Source organism: Lytechinus variegatus, chromosome 2, assembly GCF_018143015.1.
Source record: "Lytechinus variegatus isolate NC3 chromosome 2, Lvar_3.0, whole genome shotgun sequence".
Lineage (NCBI taxonomy): Eukaryota > Metazoa > Echinodermata > Echinoidea > Temnopleuroida > Toxopneustidae > Lytechinus > Lytechinus variegatus.
This window is the reverse complement of record NC_054741.1, coordinates 65,122,025-65,143,810: the sequence shown is the minus strand read 5'-3', so window position 1 is coordinate 65,143,810 and position 21,786 is coordinate 65,122,025. Positions and strand designations below refer to the sequence as shown.

At 35.6% G+C, this 21,786-nt stretch overlaps 1 pseudogene; it reads left to right on the top strand.

Moving 5' to 3' along the window:
• The first annotated feature begins 683 nt into the window (after window positions 1–683).
• Window positions 684–21,786, top strand: part of LOC121408663 — a 43,343-nt pseudogene continuing 22,240 nt past the window's right edge.

Here is a 21,786-nt window from a genome sequence, read left to right as displayed (position 1 = left end):
AAGGTGGGAATTCAAGGCATCTGGATGCTCGATCATGAGTGACGTCCTATATGTCGTGACGGAAGTTCGGGGGGGGGGGACATTTCATTAAAAATCCATCTGACAACTTCCTTGATTTTTATTAGCTGAAAAGACAATAAATAAAGCATCCGATAAGTCATGTTTATTATTCGACAGTTATGTATGATAACAGTCAATAAAAATCATGTCGTCATCCTTGAACTTGTCGGTCGGCAAAAGGAACGCTCCCTAGTTGTTATATAAAAGGGTCATCAAATTTTATGGTTTCAACCATAAGTTATTAGAAAACTTTGATCATGATAAAAAAATAAGGATACTTCCTTAGAAGTTACAATGCTCGAAAATTTTCATTCCTATAACTAAATTAATAGACAAGTATACTTGTCTATCTATCTAGTATCTTTCTTTGTTTTTCTTCATTTTTTAGGCCTATATATCTACATGTACCTGTCTATCAATCATTTTTTAATGTAGCAAGATTGTGTATAGCGTTTTCATTTATTGAATACAATTGCAAGATATAATAGATTGATGATTAAATGCCGTGGTCGGGGATCGAACCCGGAATTTCATGTTAGGCGACTGAGACCACTCGGCCGATCACAGAGATACGATCTTACGTATAATTAGCTCCCGAAGGAATCTGCCATAGCGCCATCTATAGCTAGCTGGATGTCAATATTGCAGTGTTAATATTTTTGGATCGATGGCCGTCAAAAAGTCATAACAAATTTGGAGAGGACGTGCGATAGTGAAAGAAAGATTTATGGTAAGGCAGCAATCTTAATCTTATTATTTCAAGTAGCGTATTAAATTATAACTGTGATATTAATGTCTTGCTGTGAAAGTATGATGACTTTTGTGAATGGATTTGAGAAGGAGTAGAATTAGTCGATTTTTTTTGAGCTGGTCCTTGAATGAGAGCTGTTCGATGCGCTCGTGAAGAGTCGACTTTGGCAGTGCAGTGGCAGTGTAAATTTTGTAAATCAAACAAGTGGTCATGGTGGTCATATTTATAAATAAGCTCACTGCACTCTCGACAAGGTTTGCTGCATTCTTAAAAGAATACGACCCCGGGCGATCTCACCCCGAAAAGGAGCCAGAGAAACCAGTGCTATTTCTGTAATGTTAACCCGGGGGGGGGGGGGGGGGGCACTCAGTATAGTGAGTGATTGTATTACCGACCGGCCTTTTATTACCGAACATGCGCATCATATGCGTCAGAAAATAATCAAATACGCTCAAACCTTTGCAATTTCCTTCCAAAGGGAACTTAAATAGAAAAATGATGAAAAAATATCAAAAACACAATTTCGAAGTCTTTATATCCTCAAAACAATAAAATATGGTCAAAATAGCTCATGAGTGACTTTGTTGTTTTCCCAACTTTTCCCATAGAAAACACACGTTCGGTAATACGATACCTTTTCAAGTGACCAAAATATTTCACTTGCGAAGAGGGGTCCGATTGGAAGCTGATGTCGTAAAAATGAAAAACAATTTCGGCAAAATTTCTGCATGTTTATATTTTGTAGGTATTTGTGTATTTATGGTGAAAGTTTGGAGAATTTTATTGGAATAATGTGTTTGATATGATCAAATTCATGAAAAGTGTTCGGTAATACGATCCACTACCATATATTATAAGGCATAGTGGGTATGTGCCGCGGAGGGGACCCCCATTTTACACTCAAATTTCCGTTCCAAGGCATAGCATTTTTGTCTTATTGAGAAAAAGAACAAAGAAAGCCGCTCCAACTCCAAGGCATACCATTTTCTTCTTATCAAGAAAAAAATAAGACAGAAATCCGCTCCAAAGCTTCGCATATTTTTTGTTTTTTCATTCCGGTCGCATTGATCTGCTGCGATTTTGGTGAAAAGAGGCCGCCGAGCGCTTTTTGACCATCGTCTCTGTGCGAGTGCACCCGGCGGAGGCCGCGCTAGCTGCATCATGCACGCTTGCCCGTTCCATAGGGGTACATACGCACGTACTCACTTGCTGGCGATCCGTTCCAAGGACCCCCGTTTTCACAGAATTGTAGTTCCGAAGCCCGTTCCGAGGACCCTCCTTTTTACAATAAGCCCGCTCCAGGGCCCCCGTTTTTTGTCTTGCCCGCGGCACTACCCTACCACTTATGTACATGTAGTAGTACAATCTACATCAGTATGATTAGCCAGGCGGCTTCTAGAGAGTAAAAATAATTTACTAACGTAAGGTTACTCTCATACGAAGCCAGGTCACCCTTCTCATTGACCCACACAACGGAAGCTAAAACCTGAAACTTTCACCTCTGAGATTTCTACTTTCCTTAGAAAAGATCTAGCCCTAAATGATAATCATGTGCATGGGATAAAACTTCATTTCCGATATTTCTACGCTCTAGTTGTTATTTTTGAACAAGAATTCATAAAAAAATGAGAGAAATATTGTGAAAAGACGGAAGAGACTTGCCCGATGTTTACGCCGCTATCTTGTTTCCTATTGTTCTTCGCCAAAGTTACAGATGCGTGCGTCGGGTAACGTTGGCGAAGAACAATGGGAAGCAAGATGCCGGAATGTCTCCTTTTGTAAAACGATGTTCTTGCGGATGCAGCAAGAAATTTTTTACAATAGCCTCCAACATCTTGTTAATTTGACTGTATTTTCCAAGGAAGTTTAGTAGCAGAATGCAAAGATAAAGAGAATTTGCAGAATATTTTTTTATGTATATCCTAATATGTTATCTTGCACACAGAGATATGCATCGTTTTTTTTTTACTTAAGTTTTACACATTATAGCTCTGACATGGGAGTGTCAATAGCCTTGATTAAATTTTAGGGTCTTGGGGCCAAAGGATAAAGGTTACGATTGACAGAGGTCATTATTTGACTATGTAGAATTGTATCTTATCTGCCAATAAATTTGTACTTAATTACTTTGTTTGACTGCATGCAGTAAAGAATCCATTTACCGGTAGTTTACATTCTAAATTCAGTCTCATGTCTCTGGGATTCAGGTTTAATCTCTTACTCTTTGTTATGTCCCTTAAATTTACTTGGGAAAATACACATCTGTATACAGTTATCACAATTTGCAAATTCACCAAATGTGAGAGTCCCAAATCTCTAAACCTGGGCATGGATGCAGAATGCAATTTTGTGGAATTAAGTTTCTGTAAATCTTTGCTCATTTTCAAAGTTTATACATTGTCAAAAAATATTCTTCATAACTTGAAATGCAGTGATGATCATCTAAAAGCTTGCATCTATCTACCTGTAGATAAAATTGACAGTCTTCAAACATTTGTAAGAATAGAAAACTGGGTAGAATACATGAATGGTTAAAAAAAAAGGTCTCTGAATAATATAGTCTGTGCTAGAATTTGCCCTTTGTGCCCATCTAAATTTGTTTTAAATCTTTGATAGTAGACCTTGGAATACTAAATCATTGATTGTAAATATTGTGGAACCATCTGTGAAGTATTTGTGCATATTATAGGTGTGAAGGAATTCTCTATTGATTTATCTGTGAAACTGTTGAAATTTGTACCACAGAGGACAATCCATACGTATATATACCCAAAATTGGAAACATCGCACGTTATCAGCTTGTTGGAAATATATTAGGACTATCATTCCTTCATATTGAAATTTTACATTTTACATCTCTAAAAAGTAAGTTATGCTGAACATTATCCAACAAAATGATATGATGCGGCAATGGTGACATATCTACATATAGGCGAGTAGCAGACACTGATTCCACCTGAATATTGTCGGAACCTACACTTCAGTATTGCTTTATACAGTATACATGTGTTTGTATATATGTACAAATACAGGATGGGAGGAGTTATGGAGTGTTAGATGTAACATTTATGTGAAGATTGAGTGTAGAAATTGTTTTATAATCCAGACTTTATGTGTAGGCCTACATTGCATACATTGCTTGATCAAATGAATATTTATCGGATCATTGGGGTACATGTACGCCTGATCTAAAATGGGACTGTTTTACTAATGACTTGATTTTGCACCTAAATTCTGAATTGCATGTGTATCACAATATCGGCCAGCATCTGACCCTAATCTCCCACACTAAAATGAGAGGTTTTGTACATTGTGATGTACATACATACACGTACAGTGTAATCTGTACGTTGGATATTATATCACCCTTATGGATAATATGTAACCCATGCTTACAGGCTAAGTACTGTGTAGCCAAAAATTTGTGACATTGTTTTAGTTTTTTTTTGAAGCTTAGACAGGGTCTGAAATATATTTTAGGTCTGTGTGATTGATAGTCTTGCATACATGTACTACCTGGACTGTATAAGGAATACCTCTTTTGAATGAATATTACATGTGCACTTTAGTTTCCTCTGAATAATTTTCTTCATTGAAACGTGAACATGTATGGATCTGTCTATTTATAGACCACAGGTCTACTTTGAAGGGATGCTCCAGGCAGAAGAATTTACATGTATATTTCAATAAATAGAGTAAAATTCACTGAGCAAAATACTAATGATAACAAATAACAAATTATTGAATTTTAAAGATTTGCATTATTCTGGTAAAATAGTTCTGGGCATGTCATCATGAATATTCATTACAATGTAGGTGAGCTGATGATGTCATATTCCTACATGTTCTTTTGTATTTTATTATGAAATTTAGGTTTACTCAAAAAATTTCTATTAAGAACTAATACAATTGAATTTACAACTGATTAAGCACATTAATTTCTGCAACTTATTTCACCATAATGGAGACGCATCATTTACACAATTATGAAAAAATGAAATAATTATTATTTCATGTACATGTAACAACATATTAAAGAAAAAGCAAAAGGGGGATGTGACATCATCAGCCCACCTATTGAATATTCATGTTGATGTGCATAACTGTTTTCATGAAATATTGCTAAACTTTGAATAATTTCATTAATATTTGTTATCTGATTTTGATAAAATTTTCAGCATTTGTCTCTGGGAAATTTACTCTGTTTAATATCTTAAGCCCGGAGCATCCTTTTTATTGTTTCTTCTGCTTTGATCGTCAGATGATCGTACATGAAGTAGACTTGACTGGATATGACAAACCCTACTTGTATTGTAGAAAAGGGTGTTTTCTTTTTTCTGCAGTCTTCTTAAACTCTCCATTCTGTTTCTCTTTATTTTATAGGGGATGGTCTTATTTGCCCCCACATTATTAAGTGAGAAGGATTACTAGTAATGTCCCACGAGGAAGCCAGCGACCTGTCAGCATTAGACTCTTTGTTCAGTAGATACGGAGCCCAGGGAGTACGTGGGCTGTCAGATGAACGCAAGAAACAGATCTATGCAGGCACACAACAGGAGGTAATTTATAAGTGATCAATTACATACCATTTGTAGTGTGATTATACTCTCTTTCACTACAGCAGAGCTAGAAATAGGGTACATGGGTTTTATTTCATGTACATGTATGTACATACTACATGTAGTATGTACATGTACACTTGTTTGGTTAGAGTGTACATCTTTGGTACAATACAAAATCGAATACTAATTATAAAAATGTGAACATTTATGTTTTTATTATCAGTGACTGAATACATTAAAAAGAGAGAGAAAATGATTTTTTTTTATCTAGTGTTTACCGTAGTGATTGATTGATTTATTCATTTACTTATTTTTTTAAAAATTTAATCACTGTATTTATGTTTTTCTTATTAAATTTGTTCATTTATTATTTTATAAATTTTATTTCAATTTTTTATTTCTTTATTTATTTTATCATTATTATAATTTTTTTTTTTTGGGGGGGTATCTAATGAAATATGCAAATAAAGTTAATGGATGAAATGGCCCATAAACAGCATTTCAAGGACATTTTAAAGTTATTTCACTGAATGCAACAATTGTTCAATTTCTAGGAAGTTCCAATTTACTGAGTGTGAAAATATATACCAAAACATTTTGCAAAAGTATGTAATTCATATTTTTAATGTAAAGTTTAAAAATGAAAAAAAAAATATTACCGTATGTATGGGACAATACATCTGTGTTCCATTTTGGAATTGTCAAAGTCAATGGGGAAATATATATCAAATCTGTGTTCAAAGTGAATGGAGAAAACCAAAATTTTCCAAAAAGTAAAAACAAAAGGAATATTTAAGAAATTCATGAAACCATAAAAAACATGAGGGGGAAAAATGGTTGAAAATAAAATGTTTTTTTTTCTTTTTCAGTCCTATCAAATCTTGTTTCAAATCAATAGCACAATTCATAAAGGCATTTTTTGCCTACAGTGCCTACAGTACAGGTGTATACCAGGATAGAAATGAGTACAGTACACTATGTACATGTACATGTATGTATCTTTATAAATGCATACTGTATCAAATGAGCTGGCATAATAATATGTATGAGTCATAAAAATAAACTGCAACAGATTGTTATCAATCAGGACAGGAAATACCTGGTGATTTCCCCACTGATATTGATAGAAGTTAACATTTGGCTTAAGTGCAAGAGATCACACATTGGTTTGCTTGATTAAATATTAGTAATGGAGGAGGAATTGATTTTGCACCACATTGTCGTTGTTTAGAAAAAACGAAACAGTTCTACAAATTAAAAGTTGAAAATGTTCTTGAAAAAGTGGGAAATTTTCCTTGCAGAAAGTTCAGGATGTACTTGTGAGATAATTATTCAAGTGTGATTTTCTGCACAGCTGACACGCCTGGATACAATCTCAAGCCCTAATGGTTGTGATTAATGCATCAATTTTATATGACCGAAAAAGTAACAAATATCACCAAGAAAGACTAGATCAATAACTATTGGTGAAGTTCAACAACAAGTTCAACTGAAATTGTCCATTTCAAATCTATAAAAGTACATGCACTGATGCACACATGTACATGTATGGTAAGGTATTGCACCAAGGAGCTTCAAAATGATTGCACTCAATAAAATCTCACAGTACATGTACTGTGCTTCTGTCTCTTGATTGAGGAACAATTACAAATTCACCCCTGCTCTCGGTAAAGGACAAGAAACACACATTCAAAAACAATCCATGAACATTAGAAAATATATAGGCCTAATCAAGAAAATGTGTTATTGCTGTTGTCTGTGACTTACAAAAGCATAATTGAAGCATTGACCTTGTTTTTAGTTCATCTGTTTTTGTTTTTTTGAGTCCCAAAATTAAAAAATAAGAGTACAAAGGTACGTGGATACTCAGGCATTTTGTACTTAGTAGCACTATTTTGTGTGCCTCGGACTCTCTGTATTTGTTTGTTCATAGCTAGAACCACCCCCTTATTGATAAGAAATTGAGGACAGACTAAATTGGAATGAGTGAATTGTACTTGATTGAAGTTACCCAATCTAAGAACCAGGATATTGCTTTCCTCATGACATGCTTCAGTCATTTTGAAGGTGTGGCAAAGAAACATAAGAAAGAACATAATACGTATTGCTGTTTGCTACATTGAGTGAGAAAGCAAAATTGGCATTCTTAAGAGCAATGGAGTTGTTTGTGTTTGCATTGGACTGGTTAAATACCAAGTCAGTTGATTTGTATTTGGAAAGTTTGGTTTATTAAGGACTGAATTTGAGCTACATGTAGCACATATGTGTACACGGTAGAGGGCCTAGACGATCCTGCATTGTAAAGTATATTGAAGCTTCTTGAAAATGACTCGTCGTAAGTACTTTAATATTCAGGGTGGTTAAATGAAAAAAAAATCGATGGATATATGGATGCCTATTTTGTGCATACTCATGTATTTTCTGGAAAATTTTACTTTGAAAATCATGCATACCTGCACAATTGTACTTCATGGAGATTATAATTATGGGGTATACAGGTGTACTGTATTGTATACCAGGAAATGTTTAAAGCCTGTATTTACTATACTAAAATCTGTTAAACGGGACATGTTTCATTTATGCTACCTTAGGATTTATCCTCAATTTTATGTTATGTAATTGGGATATTCATGCTAAAATATATTGCTGCATATTAAGAATTAATGTTGAGTTTTTAAAAAACCTGAGATTGTTTTCATTGCTCTTGTATCAATTGGCAGGATCAGGAAAGTAGCAATCCTACTCACAAGACATTGAAAGCAATCCTTGATTACGAAGAAACCATTCCAGATCAAGAAGTGGTAAGTTCATCTCTTTTCTTCATTTGAACTTCTTTGCTTTTTATTTCTTTACTATATTTGTCCTTTTATTTCTTTCCATCTTGTTTTTTTTTTCCTCTGATTTTATTTTCATTGTTTATCACCCTTTTTTGTGTCTTGCGTGAAAAAAAGTTTGCAGAGACCGGGGGAGATGATGCATGATGTTTTTATTGATTGCGAAATCAGGTGAGACTTATGGTTCACAAACCACATTCTCTTTGTGTGTTTCTTTCTTATTTCTATTATTATTTTTTTCTTCCTTTGTTTATATGAAAAAGGTTTGTTTTCTTTCATGATATTTATTTCAGTTTTAATTCTTTTTTTTAAAGTTTTATTTCTACAATCCTATGTTTGTCTATAGATATATTTTGATGATCACTTTCTGAGAACGATTTTTCTTTCGAATTTAAAGAATTTTTTTTTTGCACACTTTGGTCTCCAAATGATGAAAAGTATTATAAATACAGGAGGGGTCTGTACAACAAGTGAGCTTTTGTACCTGTCCTGTATACATGTATTCATGTACAGCCAACAGATCTCTCAATTGATGTGAGAACCCTTAAATACTATTTTGTTGTTCCGAACATGAATGTGCATTGACCTGGCTGTCAGTTTCCTGAATGAGGAAGAGGATATTTTTTTTTATATCCTTCTATATTTATCAACCATTTGAGTTGTTACCTGATATATGTAGGCTTACATGTGCTATCTGAGAATAAAAGACTTGATGCATTAGATATTAAGATGCAGTTATTGGCTTTAAAAGTCACATTCTATTTAAATTTTGCTTTTCCTGTGCCTTTTGAACTAATATGCCAGACATGTTGCAATTAAAAGTAGATACTGGTATTAGGGGTTCATACTAAATTGCATAGCCGATATCAAGCGATATGAACCTGTGATACCAATAGAATATCTGATCGAAGTCATGGTTTGTGACGTACATGTACATGTACACTTCTGGCACTGCAATATCACTAATGCTTCGAACATGCATAATGCATCAGTTGATCTTGTAATGTCAAACCTTGTAAATTCTGAATATATTGTAACCTCTTGTTACATGGGGAGGGGGGGGGATATTGATCGACATAATGACCGGTTTCTGAAAATCTCTGTAACAGTGCAAGAAATGTTGCTACCACTAGTAAATGAAGGAATGAACTTGAATGAAACTCCTCCAGGAAAGCCACAAATGTTTTCTCTGTTTCTTTTCCACACTTTCCGCTGTACTTTGACCACTGGAATTGATACTTCCCATATTTTCTGCATTTGGTATTAAATCAGCCCAGGCAGACACCCAACATTGGATCACTGCCCAGAAAAATCCCATTTATCAAATGAAATGTTAAATTGTATTATTATTTGCGAAGTTGTAACAGTATAAAAGTAAGTGATATCTTCAGCATACCCAGACCGATGCTTAAAATGATATTGCTAAATGGAAAATAAGCTACATAGTACAGCAATGCAAGTTTTATGCATATTCACTGCTTGACAGCTGAGTAAAGTATTTTGCCTATTAAAGGTTTCAACAATATTCTTGGCCTAAAGATCGTGATGTCATGTTTAGTTAGAAATGTTTTGATCCTGTAGTTTTGTACACAGAAATTGGGAGATTTTCTGCTTATGAACTCATTTTTTTTTCAATCAAGCAAAATAAAATGGAAATGGACAATTCATTACTTGAATGGATGGAAACCTTGAACTGTCTGTTCACCATTTTTTTTTTTTTGGGGGGGGGTGATTTCCTTGTTTTGCTCTTATTGGGCCTAAATTGCTCTGTCAGGAAAATTTGATACACAAAATTTCAATACAAATATAAATTGACAGCTGTGCCAATTAAAATGTGGCAGAAAACTTGTCCAAAATTGTAGATTTCATCAATTCAAGCTCTCAAGAAAATGTGATAGAAGTAATATTAATAAAAAGCATAATCCGAAAAGCAGAAAAGTCACCCAGTGTTTCTTTGTACAAACCTTTGGAATCACAACGCTTCTAATAAAACATGACGTCACGGTTTTCAGGCTGGTGAATCTTTTTTGAAGGAAAATACTCATCTGGAAAGTGGTGAAAATGCATAAAGCTTGCATTTCTGTGTTATGTAGTTATAAATTATAAGCTTTCGATTGGTACTTTCATGTTCTCTATATACAATGTATGGTGGCTGTACCGGTAATTTGTTTTTTGTCCCAGAATAAAAGGTCAGGAAAGGTGGATGAAAATCCCATGAAATATGCTGGTACTTGTCTGACGCAGATCTATAATGGATGCCTATATTTTATACAAAACATATAGGCCTACCCCTCAACTGATGGATAGAGTTTCATGTTTCATATTTTACTGAAAAAGTTGTGCTATCTGGTGTCTGCTATATGATATCTTTTGAACATTGAGTGGCTCATTACAGCTGTAGAGTGCAAGTTATTTGGTATTTATTTTTTCCCCACAACTACATTACATACATGTACATGTATATACATTACACCTGTCTCTGTAGGCCTGCAATCATGTGGTTCTATGAGAACTTCTTATTTTTATGGTATTGGTGGTTGAAGAACTTCACTTGTCAACTGAACATGTACATTTACAACTGGTACATGTTTCAGAAGGCCTACATATATTTACTGTTCAATTGTTTTTAATATACATGTAAGTGTAAAAAAAAAATCAAAATTTTGTAAATTTTTTGTGGTCCATAACATGGAAGGAAGACTTAAATGTGCAATATTATTGGATTGCTTTGAATCTTGATTATCTTCTGACTTTGCATAGTAATTATTAAAGTGCATGCTGCAGTTCACAATATTCAAAGGCAGCATTTTACAAATATACATGTAGGCCTATAAAGTAGACTACTTGCTTCATTGGTTTCAAATCCTTTGGATTATTGTTGAGAATGTTTGCATAGCTTTTTGATCTCTGTCTAGTTCTTTCACCAACTATTTTAAACTGCTGCATGGTGTTTGTTGGTCCATGGTTGAACTACCCTTGCCACCCTGTTCATTGCTACATGTAGGACAATTCACAGTCAAACCAGGCCAGTATTCATCAGCCCAAGATTTTGAAGAATACTGCCGGCTAATAAAAGTTCTAGCTACACGTAGTTCTGGATGTCAAGATTGTTTGCATAGCTCTTTGATCTCTGTCTAGTTCCCGAAAAAATATCTTAAACTTCTGCATGGTGTTTATTGGTCCATGATTGAACTACCCTTGCCATCCGTTCATTGCTAGGACAATTCACAGTCAAACCAGATGGGTGTTTCATAAAGCTGTTCGTAAGTTAAGAACGACTTTAAGAATGACTGTGATCCTTTATTGTGGTAAATACTATATTGAATTGGCAATGGTTTAGCGCATGAGAAAGGATCCCCAGTCGTTCTTAAAGTCGCTCTTAACTTACAAACAGCTATAATGAAACGGACCCCAGGCCTGTATTCATCAGCCCAAGTTTGGAAAGATACTGCTTGTTGCTGATAAAACCGGGGTACCATGACTTTTGCTCCGGCGACAATTGCTCTGCTCTAAATTCCACACACAATTAATCACATGACTAACTTCAACCCTGATGGGTTTGATAGTTTAACACACGTTGTACAAGTACCCTTCCCTAAACGTAATATGAAATTCTATCGCAACCCTAACCCAACATTTTTAGACGAAATTAAGCTCAGAGCAATTGTCACAGGAGCATACAGGAATTGGAGGATAAGTCCTGACTTTTACAGGTGTCATTTGTAGAGTGTATGATCCTGTTAATAGGTCCTGATCATATGTTACTTTGTAGCAGTGAATGCAAAGATTATCAAGATAGAACAAACATGCTATTTTGTCGTTTCAGCTTGGTTTTTAGCTCGTTATTACAAATTACAGGGCCTTTTTACAGAACACCTTGCTATATCATCTCAGAATTACATCCCTTATTGTGTGCTTTACTGCTTACCCATTAATTATGTTCTTTTCTTGAGAACACCCACTCTGGATCGGCACATGTAGGTTATAAATAATTCATGGGATCATCACACAATGTTTGAAACATTGAGCCTTATGTTGGCCTGTTCCATTATCATGATTATATTACACCCAAGGCCACATGAAACAATAGTCGTGATTAGTGCTTTGTTTTAAATCTCAGCTCTGAGTTTGAGGAGTAAAATTGGGTTGAAAGTAAGGCTGATGGAAATCCTCCATGATAGGGAGACAGGGAGTACACTATAAAGTACAAATAGGAAAAGTTCGCAGGAAGATTCAGACATCACAATCACAAAACACAGGAAATGTGCTACAGTTGTGCCAAGAGTAATAATAAACACATGTTTGAATGTAGTGTGGGTGTTAGCCTTAGAACTAGGATTAAAACCAATAAAATGGTAGGTGTTTGTCCTAATTTTATGATACAGAGCTGAACTCTCAGATCTTAAATTAATTACAGGTGAATAAATAAGTCAGTATTGAATACATACATGTATATTTGAATCGTTTCAAGAGAGCACTTCATGCAAAGTTTTGTTAGTGATTTTAATTACCTGATTTCCTCATGGCCAATTGAATTAGATGCAAGGATTGACAGTAGCTTAAAGCAATTAATTAGTGAAAATCTGTGATCATTATTTCAGGTGTTTGTCCTAATTTTATGATACAGAGAGCTGAACACTCAGATCTAAAGTGATTTACATGTACTTGTGAATATATCTAGACAATAAGTCAGTATTGAATATATTTGAATTGTTTCAGGAGAGCTCTTCATGATAATTTTTGTTAGTGATTTTAATTGCCTAATTTCCTCATGACCAATTACATGCAAGGATTGATATTAGCTTAGAATAATTAGTCAGTGAAAATCACTGATTATTTGCTTGATGAAATGCTCCCAGGTATCCATTTAATGCCTGGGTGAGGAGAGACAGTTGCAGGTGACTCATCCTTTGACTGCAGGTGTATCCATTTTTGTGTGTGTGACCCCTTTGGGAAAATGTGTTTGTGTATGGGGACCCCATTTTCCTGCTTTTATTATTCTTTCCAAGTAACACACTATCTGTATTGAACCATCCTTTGAGGCCAACTTTATGTAAGGTTAGTCTGAGGGTCAAGAAACTAGTTTAAAGATTAGAATACTACAGGCATGCACAGTATTTTATCATTTGTTGTAGGTATACATGTATTGCGTAGCCAGCCTACATGGTTCATGTAGCACTAGCTTTACTTCCCTCCAAATTTGAATGTAATCTTTTAATTGCCATAGACCTCAAACAATTCAATTATTATGGAATGGACCCTCCCTCAATGTCACAATGAAAGTTTCTCTATAGGTGGTTTCAAACCGCCTCGATCATAAGAATCCCCGTTAAATTACGAGAACCCTTTTTAGGCTAAAAAATACCCATTAATTATTCCTGCATTCACACCGCCCCGAAACATATCCTTCGGGATAAGTTCCTGAAGTCATGAGCATGCGCAGTATGGTCTGATAAGCAGGCAAGGCGCGAGATTCAAAATCACTAGCCACCCACGGTGCCCGCGCCAAACGACACGCTGGGCTAAAAGTTCCCGTAAATTGCTTTCACATTGCCAAAATACCCGCGACCTTGGAAAAATCCCCGCGAAAGTTCTCGTAATTTCGCCAAGTACCTACTATTTAGCGGGTATTTTCTTTCGGGGAAATTACGCGTAGTTTGCTTTCACATTACCAAAATACCTGGAATTTTCTGATCGGGGTAAATTTCCCGATCAGAGAATACCTGGAACTGACAAACTACGAGGCGGTCTGAAACCACCTTTATAAGACTATAACCCCCTCCCCCTTTTTTTTTTAATAAATGGAGATTAGATTGACTTTCAGACCTAGAGATGAGAGAGTAATGAGCTGTTTAGTCATTCTTCCAGGACGATCTCCACATCACCCTAGTTAAAGCTAAGATCAACTCATTTCCTCTTTAGAAGTTCCACCCATGTACTCCTTACTATGCTAATCATCTGCCTTTGTATGAATTCTGGGAGCAGCATTCATGCTTATTGTCAAAGGCGGACAGCACAAAGGCAGACAGAAAATCACTGGATTGAGTATAGTCCAGGATCTCTAATGAACTTTCAAAGCAAATTTTGTGAATTTCAGCAATGATGGCATGAAGATTTTTCTTTGTATGATTAAATTTGTGTTCTTTTAAAAAAGTAAAACGGCTATTTAATTTCCTTTCTTGTCAGAATCATAGTGCAAATACATGTAGGTCTTCAATATTTTAAAAGAAAACAGTGTACTTTTACATCTACTGTTACATGTGAATGTTTATGAAGAAAATTGTTGTACTGGTATATTTCCCTCATTGTACAAGCAAGGAGGTGAAATCCTTGGTACATGTATGTTAGGCCTATATACATTTCTGTTTTTATATTGTTATTTGGAGTCTACTTTGAAATATACAGGAAGGTCCAAAGTTGCCTCCAAGAAGTGGTTCAATCTTTCTCTTTCTGTGCAAAATAGTAAGTTTTTGCTCAACGATGTACAATGTACAGGGCTTTCAGTGATGTGGGTGTATGGCATGCCCTTTCACATTCATTCCTATTCCTTGGTCGGAATAAATGTTGAGAGGGCTTGCCATACACCCACGTTGCGGAAAGCCTCCTATGTCACTGACTGAAAACTCGGCAATCAAGGGGGAAACAATTTTTTAATACTTGTGCAGAACTTTCTAAAGGCAATTACAACATGATAAGAAACAAGCAATTGCTCTGTGTATGATACAGATAAAATGCATTAAATGAATATTACAATATAAAGTGCTGTATCAAGGCTCTGGGGAGTGTTTCATCAACATTTTTGTCCGACAAGTTGTCAGATCTGACAACTTTCCTTGATACTGATTGGCTAAGAGGCACTGTTACTATGGTAACTGTCGGATATTACAGGACTTGTCGGATAAAATGTCCGACAAGTCCTGTCATGAAACGCTCCCCAGATCTTCCCAGTTCACTTGTCATTACTGCGTGTGACAATAAGGAAGTTGATATTTTTGTGGAATGACTGACCACTTCCATAGTGACCAGTGAAGAGCAGTGATACTGTACCTACTGGTGTATGTAATAGTGTAGGATAAGAGGAAGATAATGGACAGTGACCTGATTATCTCATGATTTCATGGTCCTTGCTTGAATAGAATAAGGAGTAAAATCAATGTACAATAGACCTACATTGAATAAACAGGTATTCAGTTTGCTATGATATCACTTCATGCCCTTTCAGTTTTGGACTCTTGGCCATCAATCGAGCAATGTCTCCTCTCTGTTGATATTTTGAGATAGCTAAATTAGATCAAAAGATATCAAAGGTCATATATTTGTATCAATCAGCAGTTTAAAGTCACATGGATTTTAAATAAAATGCTGTGCACTCACAACTATCATTTCCTCTATTAAATACCTCAGTTACATTTGCTCTACGGCGGCCGTATGGTGAGTCAAAAACGGCCCTTTTAACATTTTTGTACCAGCTACATATAGGTGGCTTGAATAGAAATGAATGAAGTGGCTGTACAATGTATTTGACTCGGCGTACTGCCACCGTAGAGCAAATGTGACTGAGGTATAACTGAGTGACAATCTGAAAAGACTTAAAAAAACATTTTTTTTTTATGGGAGGGAACAGGACCAAAATGCCTTGGACTTAAAGAAAGTCTGAGAGATATCTCATTGTCAGGAGGGTGTTGCGGACTTGCAGTTGAGTATTCAAAATATGCACTCTTTTATTGTTTTAGTACAAATGTTTTATGCAGATTTAGTCTCGAAATTTGCAATATTTGTTTTAACACTCTCTGAATTTCTGAAATCATATTGTCTTTTTGGCTGTCTTGTATAAGATTGTGATACATGTTACTCTGTATCATAACACCATCTTCAACTCTCTGTATCAAGTCCCAAATTGAATATTCATTGTTATTACTGGCAAATGACAGTAATTTATTGCTGAAAACCAGTCAACTAAACAAACAAGAATACAAGTAGACCATAAATAAAACCTAAACATTCAAGTCATTGTGACGAAACTACATATTCACCGTTTGAGTTGACAAATGCTGTACGGGGATACTTCCTGTAATTGATTGATCTGCATTTGATTGCAGGGTCCATGATTGCAGTAAAGCGCACTATATAAAGGCATATTCACTCCTTCCCATTTACAAAAATATCTGTAAATTAGTGGTTGGTGTAAGAACACCCTAATATATATGTTGCCAACTCGTATTTCTGAGCCATACAGTAGTAAATTCTTAAAGTTTACATTTATGAGCCTGCCAAAGACATAAAAAAAATGTAGTATTGTACCTCTGTCAAAACTTTCAAAAATCTTCTAAAAACTTTTTTTTATTTAACTCTTAACTTTTTATGTGCCTTGAGCACTCTACAGAGTGGATTTGGCACTTTATAAGTCACATTATTATTATAATTATTAAGATTGGTGATTAGCGATAGGCCTATACTGTACAAACAATGACATTTGTGTTAGGCCTATTAATTGATCAATTTCCCATTTCGACTTTCAGGTTGATTTTTGATTTTTTTAAATACAAAATGTACATGTACAGACATTTTTAAAATTGAATATTTCAAGAATGTCCTATTCAAATTGTGCAATATATAGGGCAATTCGATTTCATTACATTTATTATGAATCTCTAGTCTGTTTTTTTGTGACATAAATTTTGGCTTGCAAGGTAAATACAGATTGCAAATTTTGATGTGCAGTCAGGAATCCTATCCCATATCAGAATCCTGATTTGTCCATCTCATTTGTTCATGACTTTCATGAATTCTTATGAACTGATATCTTATTGCAAATTGATATTCTGATGTATCATGGTGCAACATTTAGCATTCATTGAAAAAGGGACATAGTAATCAACTTGCTTCCCCACCCCTCATTGAATAGATTGATCGGGAAGGGGGGGGGGGGGGGCTACGCGAATTATAACATGATACTGTACCTACATTACACGTATGTGCAACACCGAAGTCGAAAATAGGGGGCTCTGGAACTAAATCTTGGTCTTGACTTTAATAAAAAATTGGTGGTCTCTGGAACGGCTCTTGAATCAACAATTGCTAAAAATGCAATGAAGGGAAACTGACCACATAAAAAATGGGGGTCTCCAGCACTTGTATAACTCCATGCCGATCAAGCTCACCGCCCTGACCGGCTGATCAGTTCATGATGGGCACGCACTGGAATGACTAAAACCACAAATCTGAGGGTCCCTGGAACGGGGAAAATTTTGAATTTCTATGGCTTTCTAAATTGGCGATTCTCTGGAATGGACATTAAGCAGAAAATGGGGGTCTCGACCGCAGCAAATATATCATACATTTATGCTAAGTAGCCCCCCCCCCTGATTGATAATTTTTTTCCTCATACAATGTTCATTTACTGCACATCCTTCTGGCCTCATGTTATAAACAAATTTCAAATATCCCTATGACCTTGGAGAAATATCTGCAAATATCTTATATTAAAAAAAAACAACATTGATTTCCATGAATTTTCTTTTGGTGTTTTACCAAGTACTTTGCTTTCACAGAATTCTTGTGATCAGACTGATGTGAAAGCACCTACTGTGGCCCAGATACAAAAATAGATCTTTTGTTATGGAACCTTGCTGGGGTGTGAAAATGAATTTCCAGCTTGCTGTATTATAAATCCATATTTAATGAAATTACTGATCATGTTTGTAGTCCTGTTGAATGTTACCAATGCTTACTATTGGGAGTGAAGGGGATGAAATCAAACATATAAATTGGTGCTTTGTCATTATCAAATTAATGACACAGTATTAAATAAAAATTAAGAAGATAATGTTTTATTAATTGCAGACTTAATGGTGACCACAAATTATGATGTTAATAAGATAGTCAGTTTGGCCTGATTACATGAGCTTGCATCGGTTTTGAATGCATTTTACAACCAACAATAACTCCTGAAATATATATAATTCTGGAATATTATGTCTAATACACCCCCAAAATACATGCATACCAATTTATTCTGATTACAAAAATCTAATTTAATTTATGGTACAACTGTAGTCTTTGTAGTATGATGCAAAGTGCAGTCTCTACTTTCCTGTAGACAAGCAAACCAGCCAAGGATTTTTAGCCTGATTTGAGTCCATTGCGGGTATGTATTTCCTCTCAGTCTTGATTCATGTATCTTGGAATAAAACAGATGTTTTCATTCACTTCCTAATTCCAAGTTGTATTGTCAGTCGAATTTCTGAAGCCAGTACAGCCTTTTATTAAAACTTCCCCTATCAAACAAAAACGAGCATTACCATGAGTAATTAAAAAATATTCTATTATCCTCCTGTCATGACATTCAGTTTTGAAAGTTGTCTGGAAACGAAAGCATATCTTGTAAAAGGGCCCTTCTCATTTCCTTTGATTTATAATCCATATAAAACCTTCTGTCAATAATTTCCTGAGGATCACTGAGTGATTGGATTTGATTAATTTACCATCTTATGGCACAAACCAGTGATCTGTCTCCACATTTTGTCTCGAGCTGGATTCAAGTTTTCATGCAACCATCCTTACAGCTCTCTCAAAACCTAAGCATTTTGATGATATGATTTCTTCCCATGAAGTTAGTTTTGGTATTGATTGAAGCACATTGATTAAAGTGGTAGTAAGCACACTACATTCTGAGGATCTGCAGGCCTTTCTAGTCATCCTACCGACGACGTTGTCTTTCGTTGATCCATCTGTCTGCCAGAGGAATCATCTGGGACAAATGTTTCATTTGAAATGAGCTAGTCTTTCAGTGACTTTATTCAAAACCAGAGCTTTCCTGTTACTGTAGAAGTGTAGGAGGCTTTCAGGAGCCATTTTTCTTGTGTTAAAGATATGCAGTACATCTATACAGCTTGCTTGTTTGCTCAGTAGAAGTTTGGATCATTCCTTTCCAGAACACCGTTTCCTCTTCAGAAGTACTGAAGGGAAATATTGACGATTATTAAATCTTGTTCCTTACCTGCAATCTTAATCAACAAATTGTGCGTTTTTGAACAGTTAAAGTACGATTCTTAATACTTATTAATCTTCAGAATTATCATTCGATATGTTTTTATCAAAGATTCATGCCTGTATAATGGTAAGTCTATGATGTATGACAGTTACCTGGTGCAGTGTATAATACTTCAAGACTCCATTTAACCATGTTTTAACTGATTATTACTTGATTGAATACTTATTTGCTAAATTAACCATTGATTGACAAAAAACACAGAACCAACTAAATTAGAATGTCACCTTTAAAACCTCTCTTACTGTGTGCGTCATTTTGAGGGGCAGGTCCATTGTATGGAACAGAAGTAGCTTTCAGAGACCAATTAGTCTTGCATGGAAAATCAGGAAGAAAAGAAAATGAGTTTGCATGCCCTTTGTTCAATCAATCCTTGGCCTCCATGCACTGGCAAATTATGAATGTTTGCTGATTCAGTTGCTTAGGACTGAATCACCATTGCATTTGCACTGCTGATGTGTTATGTTTATCACACTAAATGTATTATGCTCACTGTAAACTTGCCATTTTGTTTATAATCCTTTTTTTTTACATGTCAGTACCATTAAGAAAGGTGTTTTGTATTATTTGTAGATTGATGATTATTTTTCATGAAAAGCATCAAGATTTTTGTTGTTAAACTTTTCCTTTAAAGAAAGAACTTCAAAGAAGGTCAAAGAAATATGAATATTGCCACTGTATGTTCTACATTAACACATTTTTTTTTTCTGTTGAATAGGATATTCACTTTGACTTTTGTTCTGTTTGTTTATTTTTTGTTTTTGTTTTAAAAGATTTTATAATGACAAAGACATGCTTTTTCACGTTTGACTTCACGCATCACTCATCCATTGCACCAATTACCTTTGCAGGATGAATTTATAACCAAGATCCGCGATACACGGCTTCTTGACGATTACCCCGATGACAATCTAGACCCACCGACCACTCCAGCGTACAACCCTTGGCCCTTGGATGACGACATCTCTCCCGTCATGGCTGACCCTTTGAGCGGCGAGATCTTGGTTACAGACTTACAGAACAAGGACACCACTAAATCTGATGACAATGAAACACTTGACACAACAGATCAAGAAGTGGATTACCCCACTTCATCAGATGACGATGGCGGCATCGATGATGAGGAAGCTGAAGATTTAACAGAGGAGTTTGAGAAGGAGAGAACAAAAGAAGATGTGTCTGCAGATCACCATGGTGACGGAGATGCAAAGAAGGATGATGATGGAGATGAGGCATTGATCCCTAGGATAGACGATGATGTTGATAAAGAACAATTGGTTAAACAGGAAGATGATATACACATAGAGGAGGAAAAGGATGAGGAGGAGGATGATGATGAGAGGAGGAGGAGGAGAAGGAGGAAGAAGAAGAGAAGCTAGATGACAAGACAGAAGATAAGGACGAAAATGATTCCAGTGTACATGTAGATACCAAAGACAATGATGTTGAGTCAAGAACATGCCCTGTGCAAATAACAGTAGACTCTAGTGAAGAAACCCCTGATAACACTGATAGCACCATGGATACAGAAGGCGCCACAGTTACAGATGGAAAAACAATGCAGTCAGAGGTATGCCACATTCAGTTAAATCAGATGTATGCAAAATGCATATTTATCAAGTATAGAAGCATTTTTGTCTCACCTGCGAAGCAGAGTGAGACTATAGGCGCCGCTTTTCCGACGGCGGCGGCGGCGGCGGCGGCGTCAACATCAAATCTTAACCTGAGGTTAAGTTTTTGAAATGACATCATAACTTAGAAAGTATATGGACCTAGTTCATGAAACTTGGCCATAAGGTTAATCAAGTATTACTGAACATCCTATTAAAGTTTCATGTCACATGACCAAGGTCAAAGGTCATTTAGGGTCAATGAACTTAGACCATGTTGGAGGAATCAACATCGAAATCTTAACCTGAGGTTAAGTTTTTGAAATGTCATCATAACTTGGAAAATATATGAACCTAGTTCATGAAACTTGGACATAAGGTTAATCAAGTATCACTGAATATCCTGCATGAGTTTCACGTCACATGACCAAGGTCAAAGGTCATTTAGGGTCAATGAACTTTGGCCGAATTGGGGATATTTTTGAATTCCCATCATAACTTTGAAAGTTTATGGATTGATTCATGAAACTTGGACATAATAGTAATCAAGCATCACTGAATATTTTGTGCAAGTTTCAGGTCTCATGATTTAGGTCAAAGGTCATTTAGGGTCAATGAACTTTGGCCGAATCGGGGGTATCTGTTGAATTACCATCATAACTTTGAAAGTTTATTAGTCTAGTTCATTAAACTTGGACATATGAGTAATCAAATATCACTGAACATCCTGTGCGCGTTTCAGGTCACATGACCAAGGTCAAAGGTCAATGAACTTTGGCCGAATTGGGTTTTTCTGTTGAATTACCATCAAAACTATGAAAGTTTATGGATTTGATTCATGAAACTTGTACATAAGAGTAATCAAGTATCACTGAACATCCTGTGCGAGTTTCAGGTCACATGATCAAGGTCAAAGGTC